Source organism: Balaenoptera physalus, assembly GCF_965194825.1.
Source record: "Balaenoptera physalus genome assembly, chromosome: 2".
Classification (NCBI taxonomy): domain Eukaryota; kingdom Metazoa; phylum Chordata; class Mammalia; order Artiodactyla; family Balaenopteridae; genus Balaenoptera; species Balaenoptera physalus.
Window position 1 is genome coordinate 86,682,367 of NC_138883.1, and position 19,017 is coordinate 86,701,383.

At 42.8% G+C, this 19,017-nt stretch overlaps 1 long non-coding RNA gene across 1 annotated transcript in view; it reads left to right on the forward strand.

Moving 5' to 3' along the window:
• Nucleotides 1-5,912: 5,912 nt before the first annotated feature.
• LOC309655211 overlaps nucleotides 5,913-19,017 on the forward strand; it is a 42,387-nt gene continuing 29,282 nt past the window's right edge. The window contains exon 1 of the long non-coding RNA XR_014260652.1: nucleotides 5,913-6,365. This is a non-coding gene — a long non-coding RNA (uncharacterized lncRNA). The remainder of the gene's footprint in view (nucleotides 6,366-19,017) is intronic.

Below are 19,017 nucleotides of genomic sequence, written 5' to 3' on the forward strand. Positions count from 1 at the left end.
AGATGTTACCTGGATGACATTGAAAGACTCTGGAAGGAGGCCCATATCCAGCTCCAAATTCAGGCCCTAAACATATCATGAGCTGCAAGTTGTTAGATGTTCATGGGCCATTTTGATAGTATAAAGAGAGAACATGTGTGTCTGGGATTCATCTGTGTGAAAGAGATTAGCGGGTAGAATTTGTTGGTGAAAAATAAATGTCCTAAAAGCAGAAGCAAGAGCTCTGCCTCTTCCAAGCCTGATGGGTTTGGGACACTCTACCAGAAGGTTTGGAACTCTGTTGGGACTTAGGGCTTATGTCTTTCCTATTTCTACTTGTTTAGTCAACAAGGACACGACATAGGGGAGGATCTCCTATTTGGCCCTCTTTGGCCTCCTGGGTTTTATCTGGGTTTCTGAGACTGTGTCACCAGAAGCTCTCTCAGGTGCAGCTGGACAGGCCTGTATATATATGGCATATCTATAGAAGAATATAAAAGAAACTACAAAGACCATTGGTTGCCTGTGGGGAGGGGAGCTAGGGAATGGCGTAAGAATGTGATTTTTCTGCTGTTTACTGTTTTGTTTTGTTTTGTTTTTAAACATCTTTATTGGAGTATAATTGCTTTACAATGGTGTGTTAGTTTCTGCTGTATAACAAAGTGAATCAGCTATACATATACATATATCCGCAAATCTCCTCCCTCTTGCATCTCCCTCCCACCCTCCCTATCCCACCCCTCTATGTGGTCACAAAGCACTGAGCTGATCTCCCTGTGCTATGCGGCTAATTCCCACTAGCTAGCTATTTTACATTTGGTAGTATATATTAGTCCATACCACTCTCTCATTTCGTCCCAGCTTACCCTTCCCCCTCCCCGTGTCCTCAAGTCCATTCTCTACATCTGCGTCTTTATTCCAGTCCTGCCCCTAGGTTCATCAGAACCTTTTTTTTTTTTTTAGATTCCATATACATGTGTTAGCATACGGTATTTGTTTTTCTCTTTCTGACTTACTTCACTCTGTATGACAGACTCTAGGTCCATCCACCTCACTACAAATAACTCAATTTCGTTTCTTTTTATGGCTGAGTAATATTCCATTGTATATATGTGCCACATCTTTTTTATCCATTCATCTGTCGATGGGCACCTTGGTTGCTTCCATGTCCTGGCTATTGTAAATAGAGCTGCAATGAACACTGTGATATATGTCTCTTTTTGAATTACGGTTTTCTCAGGGTATATGCCCAGTAGTGGGATTGCTGGGTCGTATGGTAGTTCTATTTTTAGTTTTTTAAGGAACTTCCATGCTGTTCTCCATAGTGGCTGTATCAATTTACATTCCCACCAACAGTGCAAGAAGGTTCCCTTTTCTCCACACCCTCTCCAGCATTTCTTGTTTGTAGATTTTTTGATGATGGCCATTCGGACTGGTGTGAGGTGATACCTCACTGTAGTTTTGATTTGCATTTCTCTAATGATTAGTGATGTTGAGCATTCTTTCATGTGTTTGTTGGCAATCTGTATATCTTCTTTGGAGAAATGTCTATTTAGGTCTTCTGCCCACTTTTGGATTGGGTTGTTTGTTTTTTTTGATATTGAGCTGCATGAGCTGTCCAAGCTATACTGTTAAGTGAAATAAGCAAGGTATAGAACAGTGTGAACAGTATGCTACCTTTGTATAAAGGTGTGTGTGTGTGAGAATATATATAAATTTGCTTGTGTTTACATAGAATGTTTCTGGAAAGTTACTGCTTCTATATAGGAAAATTCAGTGCCTGGGAGTAAGGCTTTTTTCTTTATGTCCTTTAGTGTCTTTGTACCACAGGAATATATTATGTGTTCATATTAAAAAAACAAAAAAACCCCCCCAAAACTTGTAGGGGTAAGAAAAGGCTGACCAGAAGACTGTTTTCACCACTGTGAGCCCCCTACCTGGGAGGGCAATGGGGGAGTTGTGGGTGCCACTTCTGGCACTAGCAAAGAGAATCTTCTCTTTCCTGATACAACTCCCATAGAGCTTCACAAATATCCACTCTGGCAGTATTTCCATTGGGCCACTTTTAGAGAAGCCTGTGCTGAGACAGATACTACTGTGTTTTGGGGGAGCTGGAGAAAGGCGAGTGGGAGATGTGAGGAGGATGTAGGGAGGGGTGACCAGAAAGGTCTGTCCTGCTTCCTCTTGCACCCACACCTTTCAACGCCCCAGCCTCTGACAGAACAACAAACTTTCAGCTGGTGTGCACCCAAGAAGGATTCATTTATTCATGTGTGACACAAATATTTAGTGAGCACTGTTGTGATTCTGGAACTGTATTAGGCACTGACTGGTAATATAGTAATAAATTAGCTGGGTGTGTACTTGCCACCAAGGAGCTTATATTCCAGCAGGGGCAAACAGACAGTATTAAGTGCTTACACCATTAATTATTTACTTGCTGTTGTGACAAGTGCTATAAAAGATATAAGTTCTGAGTTCTAGGACCTAGATGTGGAGGTCAAGGAAAGCTTCCCTGAGAAAGTGATATTTAAGCTGAGAAACTAGAAGGGGAAACAGTGAGCTAGGCAATGGTACAAGGGATGGGGTGGGAGGAGAGAGAACAGCCTGTGCAAAGGCCCTAAGGCAGTAAGCAATTGAAGGAATGCCATGGGACTGGAGCACAGATTATAATGGGGAGAAGTAAGGGAAGGTCTCCTCTTGCAGAGTTCAGTTAAGGATTTTTAATTTTATCCTCAGATCACTGGGGAGCTATTGAATGGTATTTTAAGCAATGGTGTCACACAAGCAGATTTGCATTTTAAAAATACCACACTGGCTAAAATAGGGATAATAAGTTATTTAAAGGGGGCAAAAGTGGAAGAGAGAGGACCAATAAGGAACAACTGTAATGGTTCAAGTGAGAGATGACAGTGGCCTAGTCAGAGGAGTGTTGGTGAAGATAGAGGTGGACAGATTTATTTATTTTTAAATATTTTTTCACTTATTTGGCTGCTCCAGGTCTTAGTTGCGGCACGTGGGATCTTTAGTTACTGGCACGCGGGCTCTTAGTGTGGCATGCGGGATCTAGTTCCTTGATCAGGGATCAAACCCGGGCTCCCTGCGTTGGGAGCACAGAGTCTTAACCACTGGACCACCAGGGAAGTCCCGGAGGTGGACAGATTTGACGGAAATGTAGGAGGTTAAATTGGCAAGACATGCTAATGGCCAGGATATGGAGGGCAAAGAAGAAAAGATATTCAACGTGACTCCCAGGTTCAAATAAATTAATCATGCTGGTACATTGCTTTACAAAGCACTTTCACATACATTATCTCATATCATCTGACCTCAATCTTGTAAACGCAGTAAGGGATCAATATTCCAATTTTATTGGTGAGAAAATAGGTTCAGGGAGTAAACATGTTTATTTTAATGAATGAATTAATGAATAAATTGATTACCATACTGCCTTGTTCCAGAAAGAATTTAAGATGACTAACAATGAAACATGATGTGTCAGAAGAGCATATATTAAAACAATACAAAAGATGAAAGATGAATAGAGATGGAGACAAAACAGAGCAAAGATGAGGCTAAAAATGCACATCAAACCTACCTGTACACATGCTGTCCACACACTAGAAATACATCTCTAAGCTTCCCAGGATTTGAGCCTTTCCCAAGATCTCACAGTGTATGATAAAGACTGGACTCCACTAGGGTTTTCCAGCTCAGATCCCATACATTTGAGTTCATATTAGTCTGTAATCCAAACCACCACTGAGAAGGTCTCCGTATCCAATCTTTAAAAAAAAAAAAAAAACTCAAGGATTTCAACTTCTAAATATAGCAGAATAGCTTGATACCATTGCCCCTGTTGAAAATTACTAGAAATCTGACTAAAATATCTCAAATTCCTGTCTGAAGGAATCAAAGGCAGCAGAGATTTGAGGGATCTTAGGGAGAAGAGAAGCACAGAGAGGTAAGCCTGACAGAGTGCCACTTTTTCCTTTGGGACACTTGCTGATTCATAATTGGCAGATGACAGCCTGAGGATCTGAGCAGATCTCTGGCAGTCTTACAAGGCTGAAGGATAAAAATTGGAGTTTCAGAGCCATTAAGGATGAATAACCCCAATAAACACCCTAGGTTTTCAGTAGGGAGCCCTTAAGGGCTGTACCCCAGGAGTAAATGTAAATAGGAAATAGACCAACACAAAGACTGAAGCCTGATTTTGATTGTTTTTAGGCTCTCATTCAATGGAAATTTTTATTCCTGCTGACATTGTTATGGATGCTATTATCACTATTATTTATCTAATAAGGTTCTAAATGTTGGAACAGCATAGAATGGTTTAAAAAATTTTTATCGTGATAGAAAATATATATCATAAAATTTATCATCTTAACCATTTGTAAGTGTACAGTAGTGTTAAGTATGTTTACATTGTTGTGAAAGAGATCTCCAGAACATTTCCATCTTGCAAAACTGAAACTATACCCATTAAACACAACTCCACTTTGCCCCCTTCCCTCAGCCTCTGGTAACGATCATGCTACTTTCTATATCATTAATTTGACTAATTTAGATACTTCATGTAAGTGGAATCATATTGTATTTATCCTTTTGTGACTGGCTTATTTCACTTAGCATAATGCCCTCAAGGTTCATCCATGTTGTAGCATGTGACAGGATTTCTTTCTTTTTTAAAGGCTGCATAGCATTCCATTGTTATGTATATACCACATTTTGATTATCCAGTCATCCATTGATAGACATTTGGGTTGCTTCCACCTCTCGGCTACTGTGAATATTGCTATGAACATGAGTGTGCAAAGATCCCTTCAAGACCCTGCTTTCAATTCTTTTGGATATATACCCGGAAGTGGGATTGCTGGATAATATGGTAGTTCTATTGAAGTGGTTGCGGCATTTTACAATCCCACCAACAATGCATGAGTTCCAGCTTCTCCACATTCCCACCAATACTCATTATTTCCTGTTTTTCATATTAGTCATCCGAATGGGTGTGAGGTAATATTGAGAGGGTCGGGATTTATTTTTCTGGTTCTAAGAATACAGACGTTCACTCTTATGAGGAAAGGATTCCTGATTCGTGATCCCTGTACACTGTGGGGCTGCCCCAGAACACTGCACTCTGCTTTCTTTCAGGACGAGGGATAAAGAAAACTTAAAAGTTAAAGATACCTATCCCTATATAGTCATAGAATAAGCCATTTTATTAAAATTAGAAAGGCTTGCTCACTCTCCACTCTGGCAGCCCCGTGTTCCCCTCTGTCCATTTCGGGGCTTTGCTCCGCACCAGGGTCCCAGGTCCGACTGGGTGCCGCCCCCGCCACCGCCCCCCTGCAGCCCCAGGCCCTCCTTCCTGCTGACCGGATGCAGGGCCAACGAGGTGGACACCTCCAGGCCCCTAAGTTTAAGCTGTTATTGTCTTAGGGTTTCTTTCACGTGTGTCTGGCTGACCCCTCACCTCCTCAGGCAGAGCTGTAACGTGCACCCGAGGACAGACGGAGAACATACAAAGGACAGACGGGCGCAGCGTGTTTGCGACCCTGAGCTGACCCAGGCTCCCCACCAACAGGGGCTCGGGGGGTGGCCAGTGTCGTGTTGGGGGGACGCTCTGAAGGCATCCGTGATGGTGGTGGGGAAACTTTCACCGGGAACTGTCCTGCATGAACCCATATTCCCACGAGGGGAAGAATCAGTTCTAAGAGAAGCAAAAGCAGAAGGGAGGCCTTCTCCCTTCTCAGGGGCACTTCCGGGGTCAGACCCCGTGACGGGGACGGAGGGGGCGCAGTGGGGCTTGGTCAGCGATCCTGGAGGCGGACGCTGTGCCGCCCTCATTTTGCAGAAGAGGAAACTGAGGCCCAAGGAGGTTCAACCAGAAAATGGTGGAGACTCTCCGGGTCGGTCCCCAGACGCACCTGCTGGGGGACCCAGGGCGCTCCAATTCGCCGCCAAACGCGGAAGGCTGAGTGCCGGAACCGAGCGGGCCTGTTCCCCTCAGCTTCCCCACAGGTCATTTTCTACGGCTCGACACCCACGTCGCAGCCCCGCTGAGTCCAGCCCGCGGGCCTGCACTCAGCCGACGCGGGGGTCACATTAGGGCCGGGTTTCCATGGAGACCCCCTAGCGGCGCTGAAAAGCCCTCCCAGGGGAGGGCGTGGCGCCTAATGAGCGCTTTTACGCAGAAATACGAGCACAGCCACCTACGCAGCTAACCTTGCTTCTGTAAACTGAGGCGGAAGCAGAGAGGCGGTCTCGGGCCAGGCCACCAAGGGTCCCTTGCACCAGCTGGCCCCGCCCGCTCCGCGAGGGCAGGACCCGGGCCTCATCTCAGCAGCGGACGGCCGACCCCTCTGGCTCGGGCCCTGGACAAGGCAAGTCTGTGTCTCTCACCCACCCCGGCCGCGCCCAGGGCTGGAATCCTAACTGGGGGGACGGGCCCCCCCTTCAAAGGGTTGAGGAGAGCGTGAGGGTCCCTAAACTGAAGTGTGCGTGAGTCTGCCCGGTGGGGACCCCAGCCCCGATTACTGAGCGGCCCTTCCAGAAGCGTCGAGGGCACAGGGGACCAGGTGGGCCCCCCCGCGGCCCATGCTCCGCTGGGACGCCGCCCTCCGTTAACTCAAATGCTCCTCCACTAAGACGCCAGCCCTGGGTTTGAGACGCGGTCGAGTAGTACGGCAGGATTGGATCCCAGAGCGCGAGCACCAACTGCAGTGATTAAACTTTGATTCAGCCCGAGCTCGAGCACCGGCTTCCAGGAGTAATTCCAGAAGAACCCATAGGGAAGCCAGGCCCACATTCTAGGGAAGCAGGTTTCCTCAGCCCGGGGGTGCGGGGGCTCTGCCTGGTGAGGCAATATTTCAATTAAGGTGGTTTTTTTCCCACTGTTTGTAGGATTTTATTTTTTTATCCTATTTTTTAAAAATTGAAGTATAGTTGATTTACAATGTTGTGTTAGTTTCTGGTGTACAGCAAAGTGATTCAGTTATACATATTGATATATATGTATTCTTTTCATATTCTTTTCCATTATGGATTATTACAGGATATTGAATATAGTTCCCTGTGCTATACAGTAGGACCTTGTTGTTTATCTGTTTTACGTATAGTAGTTTGTATCTTCTAATCCCTGCTCCTAATTTATCCCTCCCCCCACTTCCCCTCTTGGCAACCACAAGTCTGTGTTCTATGTCTGAGTCTGTTTTGTAGATAAGTTCATTTGTGTCATATTTTAGATTCCACATGTAAGTGATATCATATGGTATTTATCTTTCTCTTTCTGATTTACTTCACTTAGTATGATAATCTCTAGGTCCATCCATGTTGCTGCAAATGGCATTATTTCATTCTTTTTTATGGCTGAGTAATATTCCATTACATATATACACATACCACATCTTCTTTATCCATTCTTCTCTCGATGGACATTTAGGTTGCTTCCATGTTCTGGCTATTGTAAATAGTGCTGCTATGAATGTTGGGGTGCATGTGTCTTTACGAATTATGGTGTTCTCTGGATATATGCCCAGAAGTGGGATTGCTGGATCATGTGGTAACTCTATTTTTCGTTTTTTAAGGAACCTCCATGCTGTTCTCCATAGTAGCTGCACCAATTTATATTCCCACCAACAGTGTAGGAGGGTTCCCTTTTCTCCATACCCTCTCCAGCATTTGTTATTTGTAGACTTTTTAGTGATGGCCATTCTGAGTGGTGTGAAGTGATACCTCATCGTAGTTTTGATTTGCATTTCTCTAATAATAAGCAATGTTGAGCATCTTTTCATGTGCCTATTGGCCATCTGTATTTCTTCTTTGGAGAAATGTCTCTTTAGGTCTTCTGCCCATTTTTCGATTGGGTTGTTTATTTTGTTGTTGTTGAGTTGTATGAGCTGTTTGTATATTTTGGAAATTAGACCCTTGTCAGTCACATCATTTGCAAATATTTTCTCCCATTCTGTAGGTTGTCTTTTCATTTTGTTTATGGTTTCCATTGCTGTGCAAAATCTTGTAAGTTTGATTAGGTCCCATTTGTTTATTTTTGTTTTTATATCTACTGCCTGGGGAGACTGACCTATGAAAACATTGGTACGATTTATGTCAGAGAACATGTTGCCTATGTTCTCTTCTGGGAGTTTTATGGTGTCATGTCTTATGTTTAAGTCTTTTTTTTTTTTAAATTGGGGTATAGTTGCTTTACAATATTGTGTTAGTTTCTGCTGTACAACGAAGTGAATCAGCCGTATGTATACATATATCCCCTCCCTCTTATATCTCCCTCCCACCCCACCCCCATTCCACCCATCTAGGTCATCACACAGCACTGAGCTGAGCTCCCTGTGCTATACAGCAGGTTCCCATTAGCTATCTATTTTACACATGGTAGTGTATATATGTCAATTCCAATCTCCCAATTCATCCCACCCCTCTTCCCCCACCGTGTCCACATGTCCATTCTCTATGTCTGTGTCTCTATTCCTGCCCTGCAAATAGGTTCATCTGTACCATTTTTCTAGATTCCACATGTATGCATTAATATACGATACCTGTTTTTCTCTTTCTGACTTACTTCACTCTGTATGACAGACTCTATGTCCATCCACTTATGTTTAAGTCTTTAAGCCATTTTGAGTTCCTTTTTGTATATGGTGTGAGGGAGTGTTCTAACTTCTTTGATTTACATGTGGCTGTCCAGTTATCTCAGCACCACTTGCTGAAAAGACTTGTCTTTTCTCCATTGTATGTTCTTGCCTCCCTTGTTGAAGATTAATTGACCGTAGGTGTGTGGGTTTATTTCTGGTCTCTCTATTGGACACAGTTGGAATTTGAACCCTAGTCCCTCTAATTCTAAGGTCCATGCTATTATCACTAGGCTATACTGTCTCTTTTTATTTGACTCAAATGACATGGAACTGCCAGATTAACTTTCCTAATATATTTCATCATGTCACTTTTCTAATCAGGTACATCCAGCGGTTCCCAACTGTCAACAAATCCAAATCATTCTACTTTTATATTCCTAATTGCCTATCACAGTTCAGCCCACAATATAAGTTTAATATATAGTCTCAAATAATTCAACTCATATTATTGAATAAATGAATAAATGGATGAGAAAACTTCTACTGTATTGATAATCTGTATTAGATGGTAGGATCTTAATACTTGCTTTAGCATTTCCCAATTCACCAATCTTAATACATAGTATGCACCGAATAAAAAACTTATTAAAACCTATAATATACATATAAGCACTATCAGCTTTTAATCTCCCCACAGATAGCATTATGCCTCCAAGCCAATGAAATACTAAAACTCAGCAAAACCTATGTGTGTGTATACATAGATGTGTGTGTATACATATATGTGCATGTATGTAAAATACTTTATTTCATTTTAAAGATAAAAGTACTAAAACATCTTAAAGGTTGCACATATTATATGAGACTATTTATATAAAATTTTATGCATATATCTCTGTGCCTATATATTGAGAAAGTTGTCTGTGAAAACGTTTAGATGGCTTTTACCATTTTTCTCTGAAATTTTATATTTTGTCATAATTAATTAGAATGTAATTTTTTAAAAAACAGAACTATTTAAGCTGTTTTAAGCAAAAATTCTTTTTGAATCCTCAACAGTAAAGGGATTAAAAATAATCCCTCCCATCTCACTCAAAAACAAACTGAATCATATTTGGGAAGTAAATATTGAAGTCCTAAGAATAGGTAGCTACATAAATTAGAAGATAGTTTTAATTTTTAGAAAGACATGTTATATACTCAAAGGCCCTGAAATCATTCCTTATTAAATTAAAAATGATTGGAAAATTATCAGTATTTATAACACAGTACTGAATTTTCATTATTTCACATGATTACTGAAGAGTAATTACATTTATCTCACAATGAAGCAATCATTTTTTTTTCAGAGATCACATGTATTTCACATCCACTCTAGATGCAATTTTTTAAAAAAAGACACACAACAATGTGTAGAACTAAGAAATTTCTTTCTTTTTTAATTTTTATTTTATATTAGAGTATAGTTGATTTACAATGTTGTGTTAGTTTCAGGTGTACAGCAAAGTGATTCAGTTATACATACACATATATCTATTCTTTTTCAGATTCTTTTCCCATATAGGTTATTATAGAATATTGAGTGGAGTTCCCTGTGCTATATAATAGGTCCTTGTTGATTATCTATTTTATATATAGTAATGTGTTTATGTTAATCCCAAACTCCTAATTTATCCCTACCCTCCACCTTTCCTCTTCGGTAACCATAAGTTTGTTTTCTATGTCTGTGAGTCCATTACTGTTTTGTAAGTAAGTTCATTTGTATCGTTTTTTTAAGATTCCACGTATAAGTGATATCATATGATATTTGTCTTTCTGTCTGACTTACTTCACTTAGTATGATAATCTCTAGGTCCATCCATATTGTTGCAAATGGCATTATTTTGTTCTTTTTTATGGCTGAGTAGTATTCCCTTGTATAAATGTACCACATCTTCTTTATCCATTTATCTGTTGATGGACATTCATGTTACTTCCATGTCTTGGCTATTGTCTCATTTAGTCTGCTGTTGATTCCTTCTAGTGCATTTTTCTTTTTTTAAAAAAAGATTTATTTTTTATTTATTTATTTATTTTGGCTTCTCTGGGTCTTAGTTGAGGCATGCAGGATCTTTGCTGCCATGTGCAGGGTCTTTTAATTGCAGAATGCGGACTTCTTAGTTGCAGCATGTGGACTTCTTAGTTGTGGCATGTGGACTCTTAGTTGTGGCATGCGAACTCTTAGTTGTGGCATGAGAACTCTTAGTTGAGGCATACATGCGAGATCTAGTTCCCTGACCAGGCATCGAACCCGGGCTCCCTGCATTGGGTGTGTGGATTCTTACCCACTGGACCACCAGGGAAGTCCCTAGTGTATTTTTCATTTCAGTTATTGCATTCTTCAACTCTGTTTGTTCTTTATATCTTCTAACTCTTTGTTAAACATTTCTTGTATCTTCTCGGTCTGTGTCTCCATGCTTTTTCTGAGATCTTGGATATCTTTACTATCATTACTCTGAATACCTTTTTGGGTAGATTGCCTGTCTCCACTTCACTTAGTTGTTCTTCTGGGGTTTTATCTTGCTCCTTCACCTGAAGGTGAAGGAGCACGATAAAACATATTTCTCTGCCAACTCATTTTATCTAACTTTCTGTGTTTGTGGTCTCCGTTCCGCAGGCTGGAGGGTTGTAGTTCCTCTTTGCTTCTGGTGTCTTCCCCCTGGTAGGTGAGGCTGTTCTAGAGGCTTTTGCAGCCCTTCTAGTGGGAGGGACTGGTGCCTGCCCACTGGTGGGTGGAGCTGGGTCTGGTTCCTCTGGTGGGCAGGGCTGTGTCAAGGGATGCGTTTAGAGGGGGCTAGGGGCTCAGGAAGACTTTAAGTAGCCTGTCTGCTGATGGGTGGGGCTGTATTCCCACCCTGTTGGTTGTTTGGCCTGAGGCATCCCAGCACTGGAGCCTACAGGCTGTTGGGTGGGGCCAGGTCTTGGTGTCAAGATGACAGCCTCCAGGAGAGCTCACGCCAATGGGTACTCCCCCGTACCTCCACCACCAGTGTCCTCGTCCCCACAGTGAGCCACAGCCACCCCCACCTCCCAGGGAGACTCTCCAAGACCAGCAAGTAGTTCTGGCTCAGGCTCCTATGAAGTCACTGCTTTTTCGCTGGGTCCTGGTGCACATGAGACCTCGTGTGCACCCTCCAAGAGTGGAGTTTCTATTTCCCCCAGTTCTGTGGCGTTCCTGCAATCAAGCCCTGCTAGCCTTCAAAGCCAAATGCTTTGGGGACTCCTCCCCCCGATGTCAGAGCCCCAGGCTGGGGAGCCTGACATGGGGCTCAGAACTCTCACTCCTGTGGGAGCACATCTGCAATATAATTATTTTCCAGTTTGTGGGTCACCCACCAGACAGGTATGGGATTTGATTGTATTGCGAATGTGCCCTTCCTACCATCTCGTTGTGGCTTCTTTTTTGTCTTTGGATGTAGAATATTTTTTTGGTAGGTTCCAGTCTTTTCTGTCAATTGTTGTTCAACAGTTAGTTGTGATTTTGCTGTTTTCATGAGAGGAGGTGAGCTCAAGTCCTTCTATTCCACCATCTTGTCTCCACCTCCTCAGAACTCCTGTAGCTGAACTCTGGGGGAAAATATTCTTCCATGAAAGGAGGTACAAAGACTTCTACACACCTTTTTATCCCATAGCACGTCCTTATAATCTTCCCAGAACCTCAGCTTGCAGCACATTCTCTACTGTCCAGCAGACAGATGCCCTGGTAAAATGGGAGCCCCTAGCTGCCACTGCCACCGGCTGCTCCGGCCCCTTCAATGCAATTTTAAATTTTATTTATTTGTTTTTATTTATGGCTGTGTTGGGTCTTCGCTTCTGTGCGAGGGCTTTCTCTAGTTGTGGCAAGTGGGGGACACTCTTCATCGCTGTGTGCGGGCCTTTCATTATTGCGGCCTCTCTTGTTGCGGAGCACAGGCTCCAGACGCGCAGGCTCAGTAATTGTGGCTCACGGGCCTAGTTGCTCCATGGCATGTAGGATCTTCCCAGACCACGGCTCGAACCCATGTCCCCTGCATTGGCAGGCAGATTCTCAACCACTGTGCCACCAGGGAAGCCCCAATGCAGTTTTGATTTGCATTTTTCTCATAGTTAGTGATATGGAGCAACTTTTCATATGCTTATTGGCCGTTTGTGTATCAACTTTGAAGAAATGTCTATTCAAATCCTTTGTCCATTTTTAAATTGGGTTATTTAATTCTTGTTGTTAAGTTATAGGAGTTCTTTATATATTCTGGATATTAGCCCCTTATCAGATTTATGATTTGTAAATATTTTCTCATAAACAATAGGTTATCTTTTCACTCTTTTGATTGTGTCCTTTGATGAACAGTAGTTTCAAAGTTTGTTGTAGTCCCATTTGTCTGTTTTTGCTTTTGTTGTCTGTGCTGAAACCTTATTTAAATCAGCCTGGGTTATGGTGTCCTACCTTAAATGCCTACTAGAAGGAAATTTCTCTGGAGGATATTAACAGTATCCAGAACCTGACTTAATCTCTATGATTTTTATATACAATATCTAGCATTCAATGAGAAATTACCAACCATAACAGAAAAAAAGACCAAATGACTGAGAACCAAGAGAAAATATAGACAATAGAAATAGGCCCACGGGAGATCCAGATATTAGAGTTATTCATCACAGACTTTAGAAAATATGATTATTATATTCAAGAAAATAAATGATAATCTGCAGAATTTTGGCAGATGATTGAAATATGTATTAAATAATCTAATGGAGATTCTAGTATTGACAAATACAATAACTAAAATTAAAAACATCATAAATGAGTTTAAAAACAGATTAATCCCAGCAGAAGAGAAGATTGGTGAACTGGAAAACAAATCAATAGAAGAGAGTCAAATTAAGCATGGAGGAAGAAGTCTCTGTGAAATGGCAGTCCCAGAGGAGAAGAGAGAGAAAGAGAATAGGGCAGAAGAAATGTTTGAAGAGATAATGCCAAGAATGTTCCAAAACTAAAACCACCAATTCAAGATGAGCTAAGAACTCCGGTCAGGACTTTTTTTTTGGCTGAATGTGGTCTTAGTTGCAGCACATGGGATCTTCATTGCCGCATATGGGATCTTCGTTGCAGCCTGCAGGATCTAGTTCCCTGACCAGGGATTGAACCTGGGCCCCCTGCATTGGGAGCATGGAGTCTTAACCACTGGACCACCAGGGAAGTCCCTCTAGTCAGGATTTAAAAAAAAACTTTTTTAAGTAACCAGAGAAAAACATATTACTTTCAAAGTAGTAAAATAAGATAAATAGACGATATCTCAATGAAAACAATATAAGCCAGAAGATAAATGAAGTGATAGCTTCAAAAATGCTGAAGGAAAACCCGGCTAATCTAGAATTGTATATATGAGAGAATGTATTCCAACAAATGAAGGCATATATTTCCAGGCAAACAAACTTTCCTTGTTATCTTTTGTTATGCCCACAGCAGCAAACACAAGGGCTCAAGAAACATTTATGGACTGATGGGTTTAATGAACAAATGAAAAATTAGAAAGCTGAACAAGGATTCCCTAGTTTGTTGTTGTTGTTTTTTAGTTTTGAATTATAGAATGATAATGCTAATATCTGGGTGAGATTAATCATTGATAGTCTTTTAATGTTTTTCTTGATAGAAGCCTATTGCCCAAAGAATTGGATAGCTCACCTCATTCCATAAAAGGGGTAAAGTTTAAAAATATATAAGGAAACTGAGAGTCAATTAACATAATTCCTGGTCTTTCATTCTGTATTTGTAACTCAGTTAATACCTACAACATGGGTCTTAATGAGTCACTCTTAGCCAAAGTGTTCTGCAGTCCAGTTTAAAAGGGCTTGAAAGACCATATGACTTTTAACATTTCCTGCAGGATTTTTCCAGGCCTGAACAACTTGTGAGTCAATGCACAGCTATGTCTGGATTTAAGTAGGATGGGAGAGTGGTCTGTCTGTCAGCTCACTGGAGGTCAGGGGCTGAGCTGGGGTTCTGGATGGAGGAACTTTCTTTATCCTTATTGTGCCCCAGCTGGACACCAAAGTGTGTGAGCAGCTGGGCTTTACTGCAGAACTTCAGACATACTCTGCAGGTTCATTGTGTTTGCATACCTATGCCTGCTGTAAGTTTTTTTGTTCTGAATTATAGCCCCTTTAAACTGTGGGAACCTTGACTCCCTTGCCAAATGTGTAACACAGTAATAAACTAAGCAGGCATTTATGAAGTAGTTCCTGGAGAATGCAGACTGTACCATGGAGGAGTGGCTGTAGAATATACCATCCATAAATGAGAAATAGGTCATTTCCAGCTAACTTGAAGATCAATTATTTTTTAAGGTTTGAGTCACACTTTTAAGAAGGTAACATGGAGAGTAGAGCAGTGTGAACTGGTACCCAGGCCAAGCTATGCTCCTCACCCACGGTTTTCTGGGCCAGGATTCCCCCTCTGAGGCTCAGTACCTTTAAAATCAGGAGGTTGGATTAGTTACTTCCTATGCTGGATAGTTTCCATTTGTATATACTCTGTACCCCTCTCCATCTTGCCTTGTGCCCCAAAGCTGCATGATGGACCAGTGTGGATGATACACAAAGGCTCCCTGCCCTCTGGCCCCCCATTATGTTCTTTGCCTAACAAGGGGCACAAACATAAAATCAGAGGATGGAGAAAAGCGAGGTTGAAGTATCAATTCTCCTGATTCCCTCCCTGTAGCGTCACCAAAGGTCAGTTCCTGGCAGGCAGCCTTCTCCACAAAGCTCCTTCTGTCTCCTCTTTCCAACCGTCTCCGCCTCCTCTCACTCCTTGAGGCCTAAGGCTCTAGGTGCCCCACAGTTACTGTGGTTCTCTACCCCCTGCCCACCTCTAAATAGCCCCTCTCCTCAAAATATTCCCCCCTCACAGACAGAATTAAAAGGAGAAATAGATAAATCCACAGTCATAATGGGAGATTTTTTTTTGTTTTAATTTTTGGCTGTTTTGGGTCTTAGTTGCTGCGTGCGGGCTTTCTCTAGTTGCAGTGAATGGGGGGTTCTCTGCGGTGCTCGGGCTTCTCATTGCTGTGGCATCTCTTGTTATGGAGCATGGGCTCTAGGCGCACAGGCTTCAGTAGCTGTGGTGTGTGGGCTCAGTAGTTGTGGCTCAAGGGCTCTAGAGCGCAGGCTCAGTAGTTGTGGCGCACAGGCTTAGCTGCTCCGCGGCATGTGGGATCTTCCTGGACCAGGGCTCGAACCCCTGTCCCCTGCATTGGCAGGTGGATTCTTAACCACTGTGCCACCAGGGAAGTCCCATAATGGGAGATTTTATTTTAGTTTATTTATTTATTTATTTTTGGCTGTGTTGGGTCTTTGTGTGTGGGCTTTCTCTAGTTGCGGCGAACGGGGGCTACTCTTCGTTGCGGTGCGCGGGCTTCGTATTGCGGTGGCTTCTCTTGTTGTGGAGCACGGGCTCTAGGCACGCAGGCTTCAGTAGTTGTGGCACGTAGCTCAGTAGTTGTGGCTCGCGGGCTTAGTTGCTCCGTGGCATGTGGGATCTTCCCGGACCAGGGCTGGAACCGTGTCCCCTGCATTGGCAGGCAGATTCTTAACCACTGCGCCACCAGGGAAGTCCCATAATGGGAAATTTTAATATACTTCTCTTAATAATTTATAGAACAAACAAAAAAACCATGTGTTATAAAACTGCAGAACACACACTCAAGAGCACATGAAACATCTGTCAAAATGGACCACACTCTGGTCCACAGCACAGGTCTCAACAAATTGCAAAGGATTAAAATCAGATAGAGTAATCTAGTCACATTGGAACTAGGCTAGAAATCAGTACCAAAAGGTAACTAGAAAATCCCCAAGTACGATGAATGTAAACAATATGTTTCTAAAATCAGCCTTTCATTCCCCCTCTGTTTCTAATCTTGACCCTTCTCCCTCCAACTTGGTGAAGAATGACAGAGCTCTTTCTCACATTCCCACAGATTCCTATATTGTCCCAGCTCAAGCATTTACGGTACCCCCTTGCTATCCCCAGCACTTGGCCTGCCTCCCGTTAGGAAGCTCTGTGCTCGTGTACAGTCTGAAGCCAGGTCCCATCCTATGGGTCCGAGGCAAGCTGGGAGCACTTTGCAATCAAATTCTTTTTGTCTGTACTTCTAAAAAAGCAGCAGGCCCAAAGCTGGCACCAGGTGCTTTCCAGACACTGAAAAGTTGGGTCTTATGGGCAGGTAGAGAGGCAGTACTTGCTGCACATTGGTGGTTTCCCTGCTAGTCAGTGGGCAGATGGTGAGGGAGAAACGCTGGGCAATGGGCCTTGAAGCATCATGCCAGAGACCAAAGGAGGAGCAGGGCCTGGGAAACAAAGTCTAGCTCTCGCTGCTGCTGCCCTTTCCACACTGCCAGCCCCAGCCTCTCTTGTTATCTACGAGGTTGGGGTGAATGAGAGTTTCTGCCACTTCCTTGAACTTCAGGTTTGTTTCTGGCACTAACAAGGACACCCCTAGGACCAAAGGGCAGACTTCTAGGAGCACTGGACAGCATGGTATAGTGGGAATTTGGAGTCTCAATGACTTTGCTGTGTGATCTTAAACAAGTTATCTAATCTCTCTGAACCAGATAAAGTCCTTTGAATGCATGTAATTGAGGGAACTCCTAGAACTGATAGAAAAAGGAGGACCAAGCTCAGAACCAGGAGAACCAGGGTGGAATCCAGGGCAGCTCAGGAGGTCTAGGAAGCAGGAGCTGCTGGATGGTCTCTTTCTGGGGCTCTGTTGCCAGGATGGATCAGCTCCAAGTCTCTGCCTTCTCTGGCTCACTTCCCTCTGCAGCCAAAGTCCTAGGAGAAGCGTCTGGTCCAGTGTAAGTCACATGCCCACCTCCTGGCTAGAGGAAGGCAGGGAGCCTTGGCTGACAGACCCACCAGAGTTACTATGAGGAACAAAGGGATTCCTCCAAAAGAAGCTGGGATGCTGTCACCAAAGGAAAGGCGAGAACAATCAATGAGTGTCCATTACACTTTTGTGCCTCAGGTTTTTCCTCTATAAAATAGGAGTTATAATATCTATCTTGCAAGACTGTTATGAGAATGAGTTAATGTAATGTAGGTCATATGACTGGCAGGTACAGGGGAAGGTGATTGATAGATGATAGTTGATGTTATTAATGTCAATACCTACAGCAAGAAAGTGGTGCTGGGGAAAAAAAAAAAAAAAAGACCCTGGATTTGGAATTAGAAGACCTAGGTTTGAGTCTGGCTCTGTCACTTTCAAGCTTTGAGGCCTTAAGCAAACCACTTAACTTTCTCTGACACTTAGTTTTTCCTTCTACAAAATGGGGATAATAAGAATATTGATCTCATAGGTGTTGTGAGGTTGAAACATGTGGAAGCACATACAAGATTCATAATTTCCAGCGTCTACAAGTCTTTACAAGGCTCCTTTGTGCCTGCGGCTAGACTTTTATACAGACATACCTCGTTTTATTGCGCTTTACTTGATTGCATTTTGTAAACATTGTGTTTTTTACAAATTGAAGGTTTGTGGCAACCCTGTGTTATCAGATAATGGTTAGCATTTTTTAGTAATAAAGTATTAATTAAGGACTGTACCTTGTTTCTTTAGACACAATGCTATTGCACACTTAATAGACTACTGTATGGTGTAAACATAACTTTTATATGCACTGGGAAACCCAAAAATTTGTGTGACTTGCTTTATTGTGATATTTGCTTTATTACAGTGGTCTTGAACCAAACCTGCAATATCTCTGAGGTCTGCCGGTGCTGAATTACACTGGGGTTGGGGGTTAGGAGTTGAGAATGAATGGGGGAGGACCTTGTTTGCCTTGTTTACTGCTCTATCCCCTGGGCCTAGAATATTCTACACATAGGTACTCCATAAATGTTAAATGAATAGATGAAAGACAACCTTGACATTCAAGGAAGGCCTTAACTCCAAGGAGTGACTCTGATGGAAATTGCAAGGTCCTATGACAGATGAGGATGGAAAACTATTTGTCCTTTAAGTGCTTCTCAAATCACGTGAAGTCTGCTCAGCTGTGCAAAATAGGATCAGCTTTAAGCATTGACATCACAGGCAATGACTGTGAATCAAGATTTAGAGGAAACAGATGCCTGAAGATGATCATGGTCCAAATTACTTAGACTGCCACCTGAAGCTCTTCACCCACTGGCTCTTGCCACATTTTTTTTCTGCAACTTGCTCCGTCCTGCTCTGATCTCTAGCCATCTCAGTGACATGCGGTTCCTGACTGCTTTACTCCACCCCCAACCCTTCAAAGCCCCCGAGTCTATTTGGCTAACTCCTGGCCTTTTAGCTTTCAGCTCAAATGCCACTCCCTCCAGGAAGTCTTCCTTGATCCACAGTCCTAAGACTGGACTAACTGCCCCTCCTCACGCTCCCACAACACCCTGTAC